The 18,082-nt window shown below is 37.4% G+C and overlaps 1 protein-coding gene and 1 non-coding gene across 6 annotated transcripts in view; one reads left to right on the top strand and one right to left on the bottom strand.

Annotated features, from left to right (window-relative positions):
* Nucleotides 1-18,082, bottom strand: part of Kcnq5 (potassium voltage-gated channel subfamily Q member 5) — a 478,936-nt gene that overhangs the window by 313,935 nt on the left and 146,919 nt on the right. The gene's annotated exons all lie outside the window — the stretch shown is intronic.
* Nucleotides 839-977, top strand: LOC147828916 (small nucleolar RNA SNORA8). Its single transcript, XR_015449976.1, has one exon. It is a non-coding gene; the product is annotated as a small nucleolar RNA SNORA8 (small nucleolar RNA).

Here is an 18,082-nt window from a genome sequence, read left to right as displayed (position 1 = left end):
GTGTTGTAATGCCACATCAGTGACTGTCTTCTGCTCTCTGTACCTTTCTTCCATTCTATTCCTTCCCAAGAAGCATATCCATGGGCCTGGCTCCTGCTCTGACTGCCTGACCACACAGGTTCTGGGTGACAGGGGCAGCCAGCCCACAGGAGCCCATCAATAGTCCGCTGACTGCTCCTAAGTGCCTGAACCAAGGAGCTCAGGCAGGTAATTTAAATTAAGGCTTTCACTTTAAAAGGTTGAACACTGGGTGGGCATGAGAAAAAGTAATGTTGATTACTTGTAGGAAGTAGAGGAAGAGGCTCATTTGGATAAAAATAGTTATTTCTGTATTTCCAGAAATATGCAGCATTCTGGTAACATAATGAAAAACCTTGTAAACTCATGTTAATGTCAGCAAGCAGTAAACTGTACCTGAGTAGGCTTCAAAAATAAATATTTTTTTGTTGGCCTAACATATTCTCCGGGTGAAGTCTTCACGCTAAAAGAATCTTGGAAACAAGCCTCCGAAAAGAGCACTATTTTAAAAGTTTAGTTTAAATGTATATTTCTTAGAATGCCCACTTTAGTCTTAGGTAGCTGATGAAAACAAATACAGTGAGCGAGAAAAAGGAGATGAAACATCATAGTTCCTCACACGTGAATAAACAGCATCTCTAGATGAGAAATGAACAAGAAAAATGAATGCTTGATTTCACCAGGGAATCAATCTCCTTTGTAGTTTCCAAAACAGTGCATGCTACATTGTAAAATCATCTTACAATAAATTCTTAATAGATTATAAATCACCCATGGAAATATATATTTTAATCCATTTAAATTTTAAAAATGCTTCAATTGCACTGTATGGTATCTGTACTCAACAGTTTATTCCTGCTGGTGAGTTCAAAAGACAGTGGGATAGAAATGCAGTATCTGGCATCGTTGGTTTTCTTGGCTTTGTGCATGTTAAACCTGGTATTTCTATTGATACAATATTTTATGTTTTTTAATATTCACTTTGGTACATGGTCTTCTATGTAATAATTTTTTTTTTTTAATTTAGAGTGTCAGCAAGGCAGATCCATCTACCCTAAGTGCTCCTAAAGTGCTGGAAGGAATTTGGATATAAGATAAGACTCCAGGGCAGATAAGATGACTGGATTAAGCATCATCTCTTGAAAAAGGGCTATTTTGAAGACAAAGAGCTTCATTAAAGTGACTTTGATGAGTACTGAAGGAATCATATGTGACATTCCTTAAATAAAAATTTATTTAATTAAAAAAAATGCTTCGAATTTGAAATGTCCCTCCTTTCATCCAGTAACTGTCATGAGAATAGGTCCAAGGTAAACCTCAGCCTGTCGCTTATTCTGTAATTTACTGTCACTTGTTTCTAAAAACTTTACAATCTTTTCTTACAGTTAGCAGTAAAGCCTGACCATACCTAGTGTGCCACTTGATTTTCGTTTCTAAGTGAACCAAGCCTTTGAAGCCAGTGTGATCAACTTGGGTCCCTTCTACACAAAATTAATAAGTTTCTCTCTGTCTGTTTCAGGCCAAGAATGACTTTCTTCCAAGTGGTGCTTTAGCTCTTCCTCCATGATTTTTATCACAATAGTACAAGGTGCTGTGTGTGCATAATTTTACCGGTAAGTCCACAAGAGAATAGACAGTGGTTTTTGCCATTAGATGAATCTTGACACTAAACGCTTTCCAGCATAGAATAAATGAGATTCCCTGTGGTCTCCTTGTTCAATATGATTTCCTTCAATAAACATGAGTTTAGTACCGACTGTGGGTGAGGGGCTGGCCTGGGCATTGGAGGAGTCCAGTGATGAGTGACAGGCACATGGACCTTCGCACTTATGCGCTCTTGATCTAATAGTGCAGAAAGAACCATACTTAAAAATAACTCTAATATATGCTGACTGTGAGACATGACATTACTGCTCCAGAGCTGTGGGAGTATGGAAGACTAATTCTCAGAGGAGTCTCTTTTAAGAAAACTACTGGTAAAATAAAGCATTTTTTCTAGGAAAAATTTAGAATTCACTTATCTACAAACATGGGAAATACAAGAGTGATCATTTCCTATGAACAGAGGCAAAGAAATTGAGCAACAGATGATATTACATGAACATTCATGATTTATTCTCTAGAATTCAGGATTTATTAGACTTCTTGTGATTCAGAAAGCATAAGTAAAACATTCTAGGAGAATAAAATCTTCTTCATATTTTTTTTTTAAATTTGGTACTAGGGATAGAAACCAGGGAACACTGAGGTACATCTACAGCTCTTTTAAAAATGTTTTATTTTGATGAAGGGTCTTGGTAAATTGCCCAGGCTGGCCTAGAACTTGGGAATCTTCCTTCCTCAGCTTCCTCAGTAGCTGGGATTACAGGCATGCCTAACTATGATTCTTCCTTTCTACCACAAGTATGTGTTTCAGAACTGACCATCAACAGAATTTTTCTTTGAGGCAAACCCAGCACATAGAATAATGCAAATTCAATGCTAACCGTGGCAGCTTCTTTTGTATACAGGCTCTGACCCCGGCAGCTCCTGCTCTCCCTGCACCTTGGATTCACTAGATAGATCAGGCTTGAGGACAGTCACATACAATGACTCCACATGAGCTTGAGGCAAGAAGATATTTTCCTGCCTCTGCAAAAACATAGCAGTTTATACAAGCGAAGAGTCAGTACCAGGAGGAACCAGACATGGGGTATTCTTAGCACCTCTAGGGCAGCTAGCTTAAAATGTTTCCATGCTGTTGTAGAAAAAAGACAGATTAAAGGATATGAACCCTTCCCAGTGGTAACTGTGGAAAATAATGTTGACTCTGTCAGTATGAAAAGCATATGTTTATGTTTCAGACAGGTTTTTTTGTTTTGTTTTCATTTTTAACCTGAAAGTTATGACTAAGCATGTCCAAGGGGAGTCTTTATTTTTATGGCCATGCTTATGGAAAGCCGATGCACCACCTGAATCCCTCTTCCCCTCTAATTGCTCAGTCGTAATTTGTAGCACTAACATCATAGTACATGGAAGTGTTTCCAACAGTGAGCACTTCCTTTTTCATATCTCAACATGTTAGAAGAAATAGGAAACTTCCCTGTGGAGCTGGGGAGTGAGAATTTTTGCTACTCTCACGTCTGTAATGGGAAAGGAAAATAGATTTCTTTTTCTGAGAGATACCAAAAATTTTTGGTTCTCCAATCCCCTGAGGAAAACTGATCTTAGCCATTTGCCAGAGTACTTTAGCGAATGCATTCTCAGCAGTCAAGTGCTTTAATTGCATTAGTGTTGTTATTCACGTACGTGTGTTCTTTCCCTCCCGTTTCTTCTCTGAAAAGAATTTCTTCTCTCAATAGGTCAGAGAAATTTATTGGAAGCAGGGACAGTCTCCTTGAGTGAGTGGTAAAGTTTACTGAACAAGTCAGGAAGCGCACTAAAATGTTTCCCAGAGGAAGCTGCGTAAATGGTATGAGATCACTGTTAAGGGGCATTTAGCTTCAGAGATCCAAAAGGAACAATCTCCTGTTTCAGACACAGTGAAATGACAAACATGTCCAAAAGAGTCACAACTCTGTGGTGGGCGCTGACTACACTGGCGCGCAGTTTAATGACATGTTGCATGAGCCCAACGTGTAGTAAACATTTACTCCCCTCAGTCTGTAATGAATCAGTGGGTGAAGGCTTTTATCAGGGACTGTTCCTTAATCATTCAGAGCCCATTAACAGTCACAACAGAGGCAAACAGAAACTGTGACATGTGCCTCTAAAAATACTGCTTATTGGCAACTACTCTCTAGAAGAGGTATTTTGTGTTCATTGGAACCATTAGTGTGTGAGTGAAATTTTCCAGCAGTTCACAAAAATACCCAGACCACATGTGAACTTTAGAGAAAAGTGAAAGGGATGGGAGGCATTAGAAAGCAGTGTTATCTACACAGACGGGGATTACTGGGCACTCCTTGGTCTTGGCATTACTGGGACTCGGTTGTAGAGAAGCACTCTATGCTGAGTTGCCAGCCAACATGGTCAGCATCCAGCCCTCATATTGTTCTCACACGCATTCTTCTGCACACAAGGTTTCCCCCAGTCCACATGGATGTGACTCGAAAACCGTGCTGTCACTCTTAGAGCCTTTCCTCGCTCATCACCTGGCATGGGAAAAGTTCCTTGGAAATACTAGGGTGCGAGCCATAAAAATAATAAATTAAAAGGCCTTTTATTTTCCCAGCTTTAAATTTATTCATTTTAAGTAGATTCGGTGGATCATCATGATGAGTAACATAAGAAAGAATAAAAAAATTATAGCTAATTAAAAGGTCACAGGGGTTGAGGGCAGCTGGCCGGGTGTGGTGTTTTGTGTCTGGAACCCCAGCACTTAGGAGGCTGAGGCAAGAGGATGGGAGCAAGTGTGAGGCCAGCAGGGCTACACAGTGAGTTGAAGGCCAGCCTGAGCTGCACAGTGAGACTTTGTCCCGAAACTATACTTACATGCTTTGCTGATGGTTACACCTCACGCAGGGAAATGTGGCTTAACAGATATGCTTTTATTTGGTTAAAGTAACTGACTGTTCCAGTCCAAACAAGAAGAAATCAACTCAGTCTCTGCTTCTTCACGTTGTGTCTCTTCTCTCCCTCTCCCAGAGTGGATGCTCTTTACATGACCGTGCATTTAGCTGCTTGACATAGAACATTCAAAATCATGCTCGACAGACTCCTTCTTCATAGGTATTCATGACCATGTCTGAGATCAGCCCACTTGTCTCTAGTTCCTCTACACTAACCCAGGTAAGGCACCACTGACTCAGTCCTTCCATGTCTGTCCCTCACTGTGCCTGCAGTCAACTCCCCATTCTGCTGCTCCTAAAACACACTTGAGTAGCAGGCATCGAAACCACTGAGCTAAATCCCCAGCCCTAACACACTTGATAACATTCATCTCCTGCTAATCTTCTGTGGCAGTTTGGCACTCTCAGGATAAAGTCCAAGTATTTAATATTCCTTCCTTCCCTACTTCCCAGTCTGCACAAATGCCATGTGGCACTTCTTCCAGTTAGCCCCAAAGATCCTGTTCTCCAGCCCTGTGGCCTTTGCATTTTAGTTTCCTATCCTCGAACACTGTTCCACATAGCCTCTTGCACAGAGCATCAACCATTCTTATCTTCAATGACACTCCTAAGAGCTTGATGTTGGTAGAAGCCAAAGAAAAATAAAATGGTATATTGGACACTTACCCACTAACACATCAAAATGGTAGCTATGATGGATTGTTTTAGTGCTGGATAAGTTCTAGGATGCTTCAGCACAGCTGAGTCCACTATTCAACAGATCTGGGGTACAACATGGACATCTATTTGACAAGTTCCCCCAGTGATTGTGACACACTCCAAATCCTGAGCTTTAGAGATTCTCCTCAAAATTAATCCAGAGAAGAGACAATAAGTAAAGTAGAGAAGTAACTTCTAAGAATGAAAAGATGTTGGTTTTAGTTGATAATCAACAGTAATAATCTAATATATTTTAATTCCCTTGAGTGTAAAGATGACTTTTGAATAAATCAATTATACCTTTGGAATAGCCACTATATTGACATTTATATAGTTAATATTAAGTAACCATGATGAGGTCGAAATAAATCTGAGTCCTAACACTGAACCAAACTCTATGGTGTGAATATTATGTGTATTAGCAAGATGTAGCTACTTGCACCTAGACATGCTAAGGTCAAAACCTGTACTATTTAAATACTAGTCTGTTCACTCATTAAATAATTAAACTCATGAAATTAGAACTTCCTGAATAAGTAGAACTTATAGGAAGTAGTAAAACTTCCTATAATAACTAAATGTATAAATAAATAATTGGAATAAAGCACCTTACCACACAGATTTGGAGAATTCTCATTCACGTATGTCTGTGAGAATGACATATACGTATAATAAATAAGAAAGACAATGGGTGCTTTATGTTACTGAATGTTTATTATTTATAGAAAAATAAATTATTTTTATAATAATGTTTATAATTTATTTTCAAATTGTGGGATTATTTGTGGATCTTATTCCCATAAAAATTGAAAAAATAATATTGAAAATTAACAAATGAAATTTAAAATAAGGAAATGATTAATCCTCAAAAAGTTAATATAAAAGAGTTGGGGTCAGTTCAGCAAAAGCTGTAAGGACCAAAACCAGAGAAAAAAAATTAGCAACAGACAAAGTAGAGCAATAAGCAAAGAATAATGGTGTTTAAGCCACCTCAAGAGATAACCTGAATGCACAGAGAAGCTTTGTCTGAAAATTTAGACTCCAGATGTTTGGCCCATGTACTTGTAACTAGGGAATTAAACACGCCCCCCCCCCCCATTTCCCATAATTTTGATTTTGTCTGTACCTTCAGTACTGGGCTCCTGGTCCTGTTTCCTCAAAGTACTGATTTTCTGGTTCCTTGCACTGTAAATCCTGGATTGGCGCTCACAACATCTCCCTCAAAGCTCACCCCAAGCATTGAGAAGCCAAGAGCAGCAAGACTCGCAGCTATGAGTGAACACTTCGGAAGAGAAAAGGCCCATGCCCCATTCTGTTCTCTAAGTCTCAGAAAAGCTGTACAACAATGAACCTGAACCATGGAGAGAGCGGTGACAACAAACAGGAAGAAAGAGAGCTATTTCTCACTAGCCTGTACCAAATTCTTTCAGATTATGATGATAAACATGAATATCATGATGTAATTCACTGATAATAATCAGTGCAGTTGGCCAGTAATTAGTACTTGTTTTAATATTAGCACTTCCATATTTAGTCTGATGTCACTCTGAAAGAACACATCAACAAAGTTCCGCATTACCAAAGCTCTCCCATGTAAACTCTTGCTTTTTAAAAATCTACATTTATGTTAGTATTTGAAAACCTACCCCTAGTCTGCTGCACAGTTAAAATTTATAATTATGACATCAGAACAAGGAGGGGTGATAGTGTACATTATGGATTGCTACAAACCTTTGACAAGTCAATTTTATCCTACATGTAGTGACAGCTTTATGAGGTAGTGTTCCTATTCTAGAAATCTATCCTAAGGAAGTAACTTGAGGTACATACCCCTCAAACACACAGATAAAAGTACAAGAATTTTACACAGGATTTTTAATTGTGAAAAATTGAAAATATCCACATTGTTAGTAACTAGGGAAATTCCACAGGCTGTTTTTACCAACCAATTAAGAGTAAACTTTACAAAGAATTTTCAGTAACACAGATAAATGATAATGTTGCAAAGTTAAATAAATATAAATGGAACACATGGTATAACCAAAAATTTGGCAACATGCATACATTTTAAAATGATCAAAAAAATACAGCAGCACATTAAGATGGGAGAACTCAGTGGGATTACAGGAAAGCTACACTATTTTTCTTAGTCTTCAAATTTTCCTCAATACAGGAAAATAAGGAAGATAACTTTTTTGAACCCAGGGCCTCATGCATTCTAGGCAAGTGCTCTATCACTGAGCTAAATCCCCGACATTTTATTTTATTTTATTTTATTTTGAAACTGGGTTTCACTAAGTCACTAAGTTGCCCTGACTGATTTCAAACTTCCAGTCTTGCTTCAGCCTCCCAGGGCACCAGGGTTACAGGAGTGTGCCACCAGCCTCGCTTGTCCCTGCATTTTTGCCTGACTTACTTATTGTGACAACTGACTTTACCAGCACCATCTTGTGATGATGCTTTTACCACTATTTATGGTTATAAATGCAGTTAAGAAATTAATACGGTGTGATGACTCCCCCAGTCAGTACCAAGTCAAAGAGAAAACACTCTTGAAAGCTTCAGTTTCTATCATAACACATGTAACTTGTAAAGTGTCATGAAAACTAATAAATGAAGACTGCAACAGAGAAAGAGATAAAGTCAAAATCCAAGCCATTTCTGGGCTGCACATCCATCCTGCCTCTTTCTTCAAGTCTCTGTCATCAGTTGCCTCTCAGTCGACTTCAGGCACCAGGGAGAAGTACAGAATAATGCTCTTGAAAATAGAGAACAGTAAGGTCATATAAATGTGATTCATAAATGCTTTCACTTATGCTCAAGAGCCTAAGTTTTATAATTTGCTCTTTTATTCCTTACCTAAAATGTATCCATTTATAGCTACTCGAGTTATTCAAGGGAAGATTACTAGGATTATATTAGTCCCCCCCCATTATTATTTCTAAGAATAATGAATCTTAGAAAATCTCTGAAAAGGTGCTTCAGAAAAATAAAAAAGGTGTGAAATACAGCATTAGGCATTTAGTCTATGAACCAACTATGTAAATAGTTTCTGATGAGAACAGATAGGAACAATACTTCCCACTGAATGACTGGTGAATATATTAGGAACATTTTTTTTCTTTTTCCTGCAAGCAGACAGAATAGTTAAATAATTTATATAACATAGCCAAAGTCAAGAATTCTGAGTGGAAATTTAGTTTGGGGCTAATTTGTAGGACAGATCTTGTGTCCGTTTTGCACACATCAGGTAGCAATCACTGGTATAAGCTCTACTTTTGGAAACTGAAAACTTGAAACATAAAAATATTTGAAAAAAATTAGGATATTTAAGGTTCTTGGAGAAATGTATACACATAGCAACTCCAATACCAGATTTGGGGAGGCAAGGCTCTTAGGACTCGTTCAGAGGCCATGTGATGACTTTTCCCTTAAGTGTCTGCTTCCGACGCAGATCCTTCTTGAGTCTATTACACAGACTTTCACGTGCAACAATTAAAATGCTGAGAATGAGCCTGTATGTCATGACATCCCATACCTCCCTTCACTTCTGAAATGAAGTTACTTTTGTAAAGGAAGAATCAGTGAGAATAATAACAATAGGAACAAAGACTGTTATCTAAGACAAATGTTGACTGACGCTGACCTGAGATACCTGTGTGTCTCAAGAACAAAGTTAGGTACTGGAGGGCGAACCTATCATGAATATCCAGGTGCATTCTCTCAGAAAAGCTCATGTCTACAAGGGTAAAGCCCAGGGAAACAGGCTCATTCACTGTAATGCAGTGATCATGCTGGGTTTCATGAGTTCAATGCAGAGATGCATGTTCACATGAGAAAGGTTTACAAGGAGAAACAGGTTTTATAAGACTGGGTTTTAGTGAGACAGGAGGCAGTATAACTGGACTGCAGTTGTGCAGGGAAAGGGGAGGCTGAGTTCCAGCCTTTGTTCTATTTTTAACTACTGATAGCACAGGACTCTTCAACCTTAAGAGAATCATTATGTGGATGTCAGCTCTCTTCCTAAGCCACATACTCCGATTCAACAATATTCGAAAATCTCATCTCCAGAAATATGTCCTAGTATCTTTTTTACTGAAATGAGACTAGAATGAACCTAAACAAAATTCTTTATAATTTAAAATAATATGAGGTTGGGTTTTGCTTTGACCACACAAGGGACAGGGCTGAGTCCATGGTTAACTTTACCAGGAGATAATGTGTAGGATCGTTTATTTTGTTGTATATGATGCTTGATAGAAAATTACTACCATTGTTTTGTTGCAAATGGGCTGAGAGGTCAAACAAGACCTTGCTGATATTGTGCTTTTATTCCTTGAAACAGAATACGTGATTCAGAGAGCATGCCATGTGTAGGAATAAAGATATATAGGCTTTTGCCTACCATCACTTATTAGCTGGTTACTGAGAGTACGGAGTCTACAGTGCACAAGGATAAGGTGCTCGTAACCAAGGCGAACTGGTTTCTTTACCCCCTTTTTAACTGGAATTATTTCAAATGGCCCTACAAATGAAGTATTTAAAATATTTTGATACGATAAGGCTAATTGAATAAAACTATACATCTATCTTTTGAAAGTAAATTGACATTCCCTCAGTATCACCTGGACAATCACAGGCCTAAAACTTCACTTCAATATTTGGAAGAGTTTCACAATGTTGCTGTGAACAGCAAGTGTGTCCCACATGTGGAACACGGTTACTAAAGGCTGGTTATCGGTCTCATTCAAGAATGGGAATTTGGGTTAGTCCCAGAGTTAAGGATGATGATTCCAATAGCCAGGTTAGTTCCTTCCTTACAATCATTTCCCATTCCAACTCTGGAGCCTCTGTTTAAACTCAAAGAAAATGTTAGATATACAATACAGATCTGTCTCTCCATGAGTCAAAGTAGGAAAAAGTTCACAAGTGTGTTCTCCTGTTCAGGCTATGCAGGTTGTTGTAAATAAAGTTGCTTTATGGAGTGGGGAAGATATTAAGCAGACTAGGAAACCATAAGCCATGTGTGATGACTAGTTTTAGGTGTGAACTTCACTAAACTATAGCACCATTATTAATCAAATGGTAATCTGGCTATTTCCTAGATGTGGTTAACATCTATAATCAATCCACTTTAAATAATAAAAGAATGACACTGATAATGCAGGTGGGCCTTATCTAATTAGTTGAAAGGGCTAAAGAACAAAACTGAGAGTCCCCAAGAAACTCTGTTTTAGGGCAGCAGCAGCATCGCCTGCCTGGAATTTTCTCTGGCCTGCTCTACAGATTTCAGGCTTGCCAACTCTACAACTGTGTAAGCCAGTTCCCTGAAACTAATCTGTCTCTCCCTCTTTTTGTTTCTGTCTTCTTTGTCTCTCCCTCTCTCTATATAAATAGAAAAACCTGTTCCTATGGAAAATACTGGCTCATACACCATCCTTTGCCATTTAGATAAATGAATGTGTGCACATTTAAAGACATGTTCCACACATTAAATGTTATCTATACATATGTTTATAAAAATTTTAAAATAAAGTGCACAGGCCCACATTAAGCATACACAAATAGATGCCTTTATGGAGAAATAGTATTGAAAATAGGAGATGAAATGGATAAATACAATTTACATATCATATGAAAAGGAAGTTAATCTTTGGAAAGATAAAGTTGGTGTGCCCTAAACTAAGGGCTTGATCAATTTTATTCTTCGCCCCCTCCTGTCAGTGTTCATATTTATACATTACATTATGTATTACTGTAGAACTGAGTTAAATATCACTCCAGAAACTAAAACTCAGACGGCATTTCAATGATATAGAGTGATATATCTGTGGAAATACTGAGATAAGTATATGGACATACTTGTGGACCTGTAGACACACTCCATGAACACGAAGTATACTCATATTTCAGGACCTACCTCAATTCTCACAGTCTTGCTCTTTTTTAAAATGATTAGAGCATTCACTCTCCAGACCACTAAAACGGTTTGTATTGTTCCTTATTATATATTTCATAATCTTGCATTATTTCTAGATTATAAATTCTTTAAGAGATTAATGATGTTTTAGTATAGTTTCTGATTGCTTCTCCCCCAGGATAATTTTTCTTTGGTCCCAGGGATTTTCACAGAGGAGCTGGAGGAGCTGTGGGCAGCACCAGTCTAAATTGGTGTCAGGGGGTTTGATCCTTCCGGGGTTCATGATGTGGATTCCTAATCACCTTGCTATGAATGGTGCAACTCCTACAGTGATGCGGCTTCACATAGAGCGGGGGCAGGAGGCAAGCATGGAAGACACTGGCTTTGGAAATGTCCCTGGGGGCTGCAGCCTCTACCACGATTCCAGTGGTGAATTTAAAGGCTTTGTCATTAGGTAGACAAAAGGGGAGGCGTGTGCAGTGTATAGGCTGCACATAGCTGTGACCTTTTTATTTGATACAATGGTTGTTTCTTTTTCTTTTCCTTTAGCTTCACCTTCTCCTCCTCCCCTCCCCCTTTTGTCACTTGGAAGCCAGAACTCAAGAGCTGAGACTGAGATCATGATTTTTCTATTTACTTGTTTCTCCACAGTGATTGGCTTAGCATCTCACACATGGTGACATTCATATTTTAGGCACTCAAGAATTAATTAATGGTGACCAATAATAAATATAAAAGATATAAAATTGTAATAATGAGTTTAAAATTGTAAATAGCATCCTAATGATTTAATATTAACATACTATTTAATGTTGACTTGTTTTATCTCACAAGCTTAGTCACTGTAAAAAAAACCTGAAATAATTAACTTATAAAAAGAAAAGATTTATCCTGGCTTACAGTTTTAGAGGTTGCAGCCCTAGAGCAGCCAGACCCACTGCTTTTGGGCCTCTGTAGGTTGCCGGATGTCAATGGCGGGGGCCCAGGGTGCAGCAAACTGCTCACCTGATGGACAGGAAGCAAAAAGAGAAAGAAGAGGAAGAGAACAATGTCCACAGTGCCCTTGAGAGCTCACCCCCGATGCTGAGAACCTCCGAGGGCCACATCTGAAGCTTCTACCACCTCACGATAGAGCCACTCTGCAGGCTGCACCTTTAACACATGGGCCTTTGGGGATATTCAACATCCAAGATAGCACTGTCCAAAATCTGACCCTTATTTCATTATTTGTTCACATAATAAATAAGCTGGCATAATAAATAAATAGCATAATAATAATAAATAGCATAAATACTATAAAAATGTAGATTTCTCAATTTGAAAGGTATCTTATTTACAGAGCTAAAACCTCAGTTAAACTAAATAACATCACTATAATAACCTACTAAATGTAGCATTAATTGACTGAGCTCCTACTGGATATTAGGAAAACTTGACAATGTAACTATAACCAAGAGTATTTGTCCTTAAGATTTTGATAAATCAAAAAAATAGTAAAATTTAGAATCATTATGTGTTTTTATTTGAGAGGCCGCCTAACTGGTTAATTAATAATTTAGTTATTATAGATGCATTTAGGATTAAATAAAAATTCAGTTACTTCTATTAAGTTTTGCTGCAACTGTATTTTTGTTTTGCACAAAGGAGAAAGGATTAATGTTATATCAGCAAAACACAGGCAGCGAGTTCACAGAAACTGGCATTACAACACCTCAGCTCTGTAAAGCTCACTTTCTTACTTAAGCTAAGGACTCATCTGCCCGAGCATAATCTCATCACTATTAGCTCTTTCTGCTCTTTAATCTTATTACAGTATCTATTTGTATTTCAATTTTTGACCTTTGGAATTTTCAGAATCAGTATTTCTGGAAAACCTTAATATTACTGTCTTAAATATGACAAAGACATCTAATTATACTGAAACCTTAAGTAAGTGTTAGTGGGTCAGCAGAACTCCTCATCATCTTGTAACTCTCATTTATGATGCAAACACCTCTGGAATGAGGCATATGGCCAGTAGCACAGGACAGCATGTCTGCAGTGTGCTTCTCAGGCTGAAAGATGCTCTGCAGTCTCCAGCCATATCCTTCAAATGGAATCCCCCTTAGACAGAGATAGGGCTGTGAGTGGGCTCAGAATCAGGGTGCCTGGGGCAGTACCAGAGATCAAACCCCTGACCCTGACCTCATTATCACCAACCCTAATGAATTCAGGTGAGCAGCTGCAGACACAAAAGAGGTGGTTGGCTTTGAAATGTGGCTCACTTCACATCACTGTCAAGCGTGGATGGCCAGATTACAGATTCATGATTTTCAACTGTTGAGTCCAAACTGACAATAGGACTTCAACTAATGAAGTATTATTAGTTTGGATTCAAATATCTCTTCCTCTGTATGAGGCACTCGGCAATTCCAAATTTATATAGTGTTTTGTTTCTATAAATTATATTTGATAATGTCTTTCTTACAATGGGAAAATATACAGATTTGCCCCTACCATGCCTTTATGGAATTTTCAGCTAGCAGAGGGGGCATATCAATTGTCCTGATCTGCAATACTTAGGGCACATATTCTCGGAGGAAACAAAATATAAAGAAAACAAAAGAAATCAAAATTACATTTCAACACACATTTTAGACTGAGAAACAAGTTCTATGATAATGGAAGCTTTCAAAATTATAGTTAGGAAGGAAAAAAGATGGGAATTGTTCCTTAAATTATTTATAAACTTTGGGTTTATGTTCACGATCAAGGTACAATTCCTATTTTAGCATATGTGCTGCCGAAGCAAGCACTAGGTACAATTCCTAAAACAGTATCTTTAGGATAGACAGTGAATGCTTTTAATAAAATTCTGATTCATATTTTACACTACTCCTCTCAAGTATTTTGCATTGCTGTAAGAAGTAAAACACTTTTCTCAGTACCTGGCTGCTCCCTCCGAGGTTAGGTCAGCAGCAGCTCAAGCACAATCTCACCTCCTCCAATCTCAGTGCTTTGGTGGTTCAGGCTCTGGAGGAGCCCACACCTCGCAACCCTGAAAAGCACATGACCTTGGTCTGACCTTCCAGCATCACCTGCCCCAGTCTGAAGCATTTGCTCCATGGCCAAAATTAATTCCCTAAAGTACATTCCAGGTTTTGTTTAATTTTGAGAAAAAAGAAAGTTTCATCCTGCTTGGATAAAGATAATTTAGGCATGGCACTTCTGATATCCAACACATTGCATCTACTTTAGAGTGAAAAGTCAATTCATAGACAGCAGGACAAGGTCAAGAGATGGAAAAAATGAGGAACACCAACCTAATAACAAAATTGGAGTTCTTTTATTGGCTATGCCTAAAGCAAGTAATGTTCTCAGATTTTTCACTCAGGTGAGCTAATCCCTTCTCTTTTTTGCTTAAACCAGTTTATCTGGGTTTCTGCAACTTGTAACCAAAGGAAACATAAGAAAGAGGTCTTCTGATTCTAATTGTCTTCAATTTTATTGCAATAGCTGTAAAATGCCACCTTTTGAACACAGATACCCTCTATTTCAAACTCAGCCTCTCTTGCCTTGTTTTATTGGCCAGTAAAAGAGAAGTCCAAAAACATATACAGAGTCTTCATTAAATACTAACCTCTAACTTTCCTGGCCATTTTAAAAACAAAGAAACCTGTCGCTTATCCAAAATTATAATGTTTAAATTGACAACTTTAAAATGTAATACAGAGAATTTACTTACAGGGCATGAAAATTCGAAGGCAATATCTATTGTGTCCATAAAAACTAAAACCAACCAACAAATGACTGGTGATGAATTCTAATATATTTTATTTCTCATACTGTTCTTTACAAAATCATTTTTTCTGTCTAATTTACTATTGTTAAATCTTCCAGTTTTGGGTGTTTTTTAAAAAGAATTTCCTTTAGTTCAGCTTCGAAATTTCAAATTTTTTTGTTCTTTCCAAATGTCTGAGATTTGGCCCAGCGGAGATACCATTTTTTGAAACAACTCTACTGCTAAAAGTGGATATAAACATATGTGTAGCATTTCAATGTTCATTTATCACTTGAGGATGTGTCCTAAAAGCTATAAATAGGATTCAGGAACTCAACCATGTGCAGTGAAATTCATATGCGTATGATGTCCTGTGTGCATCTACAAGGGTTTTTTTTTTTCCAATTTCATAATACTTCCTTGTGAAAATTTCATCAACTGTCATAAATCAGGCTCTGAAACTGCCTCTTACTTAATAGAACTTTTAAATAATTCTAACATTTTAGCAATGTCAAGAATATTCATCTTCTCATCTCCTCTTACCTTCTCCTCTGCAAATGTCAAGCAGACAGCTCTGAATGTGGCACTACTATGAGACCCAAGGATTCAAAGCATACATGGCATTTCTCAGCACCATGTACAAAAATGAAACTGTATTTGTAGGGCTGGGCACAGGACCTGACACACAATAGGGGCTGAAATCAAGGCCAAACGTTCCATCTTCCTTCCTTTCTTTGCTTGCTTGCCTTTTCTTTTTCCTCTGAAGTTCATATGATATACACATATACCATCTCCCCTTCTCCTTCAAGGGGTGACACATTTTAGAATAATTATTCTTAATATTATCTCACTAAACTCTTCTTTAAAATATATTTTTAAAATAATGCCTCTCTGACATCCTGAAAAGAATTCCATAAAACAAATAATTTGCCTAAAATCTACCTGTAATATAAAAGAAAATATTAGGAAGTAATTCAAAATAAAAATAAATTTTAATAGGCAAGTGTTTATGCATGATACTTTTGATAAAATACATAATGGAATAGTTGAATGGTGGCATATAAACACAGAAATGTGTTGAAGATTACTGACCTCTACCCAGAAATTTTGAACACCTGAAAACATTTCACTCATTAAAAAAAGTCACCATGGAGTGGAGGATGATCCTATTCCCATTGAGAAATTTTAGAATTACACATTTAATTTCAAGCCACAGCTTTAGTTATAATAAAATATTTACTACCTGTGCTAAATATTACATTTATCTGAAAAAATTTCTCTGGCATTACTGTCAGCTGCAATGAAGACATCGCGAGTATTCCTATGCATTTCTAAATATGTGTGGATAATCTCTGGGTTTTGAATTTGCTGAAATGGCCTTGAAATAGAGACATTAATTACATGCTTAGTCGGAGACAATGTAATAAGGTTTCTTTGCCAGAGTAATTGGAACCCTGCAGCTCTCCTGTCCTAGTTATTATACAGTAGCAACAAGTCTTAAGGCACATAAAACACTACAGACAGGTTGAATTGTAATAGCATCTCAAAGTCAATGGGAAATGCTTCCTAATTAACATAAAAACATACATGATTTGTCATTGAAATTCTCCGATTCATGACTTTGTGATTACCCGAACATAGCCATTTTAAGAACTATGTTTATTTAAAGATTTGTTTCATTCAAGAGTTGATTTACTGGTATGGTACTTAGCAAAACATGGATTCCAAAATACCACAGCATGTCTCTACTGTTTGTTTTATTGTGCTTCAAAAGGCAAAAGAACATGACAATATCTTACCCTACCAAAGCAGAAACAAAAACAATCACTAGAAATTTGAATTTAAAATGATATTTTGGAAGTTTAATGAGCAATGATCTAGAGAAATAAATGGATATAATAAAAGAAAGGCTGGACAAAGAACAGAAGAAACAAACATTTAAAGATTTTTGGAATATGAAAAATAGCTTTCACCATAAGTAAAATGTCATAAATATACTCAACAAATTGATTTGTCACCATGACTAAGAAATTAAGCTCAGAATAGCGTCTAATACTCATAACATTAAAAGAAATGTATTTGTTGGGCGTCCCAATTAAGGCAGTGTATTTTATGAGCTTTCTTTCCATTAATACATAGTGGCTTTTGCTGCATACTAGTCCTTTAGAAATGAGGATTCCAAACATTAATTTACAAAAACCACCTACCATCCAAGCACAGGCTGGGGGCATTTGATGATATTCTAAACTAGAGATAAAAACAACACTTCTCTCTGGAAGCCAGCATTTTAAATCTTCTTCCAAGTTAGATTTGTGTGGTTGGGATAGAGTAAGGGGATGGGATAAGAGAGAAAAGGAGTTAGAATACCTTGAAATATAACACCAAGGAAATTTACCCATCTTGATTTCTGGATACTAGTTGAGCTGATGTATGCTTTTAATCATCATTCAGTGTGTGTGTGTGTGTGTGTGTGTGTGTGTGCGCGTGTGTGCGCGCGCCCATGTTACTGTGCATTCTGATCTCTTTATTACTCACATGCAAAGTGCTAACCTGGGCAATTACATAAACCATTCCCTCTGCTGAACATGCCCCTCCCCAGCTTGTCCTGTGGCTAGCTCTTTTCTTAGTCTCAGATCTCACCTTAAATGTCAGCTCTTCTGAGAAGGCCCTCTCTGACTGCAGGAAGCACCACTGCCATGACAAGGGGTTGAGTGGCCATTCGTAGCCACACCCTGTTCATTTCCTACACAGCACTTAAGAAGCTGCCATGATGTTATTAACTTACTGATTGTTTTTTGGTTATTTGGCTTCCTTCAGATGCAACATGGTTGAGGGCAAGGTTCCTGTCTGTCTTGCTTTCCATTCCTACTCCAGACTTAAGATAATTCTTATCATACAGAAAGCACTAAAAAAAAACTTCATTGAATAAATAGATTGAATATAATTCTTTGGGTTTAAAAACCTTATTCTTTAACTTCACGTTTACTATTTTGTGCTTTATTCTTTTAATTTCCTAAGCTTTCTAAATGACTAGTTTTCTCACGTAGAAGCAGTATTTATACAAGCTTATTTTTCTATGTATAACCTGTAGTTCAACTTGGTGCCAAACTGCTTTTGCCATTAAATTTCCTTGCA

Source organism: Heterocephalus glaber, unplaced genomic scaffold, assembly GCF_053883595.1.
Source record: "Heterocephalus glaber isolate CG9 unplaced genomic scaffold, H.glaber_assembly_v1.0 deba00000818, whole genome shotgun sequence".
Classification (NCBI taxonomy): domain Eukaryota; kingdom Metazoa; phylum Chordata; class Mammalia; order Rodentia; family Bathyergidae; genus Heterocephalus; species Heterocephalus glaber.
This window is presented reverse-complemented; position numbering and strand designations above follow the sequence as displayed.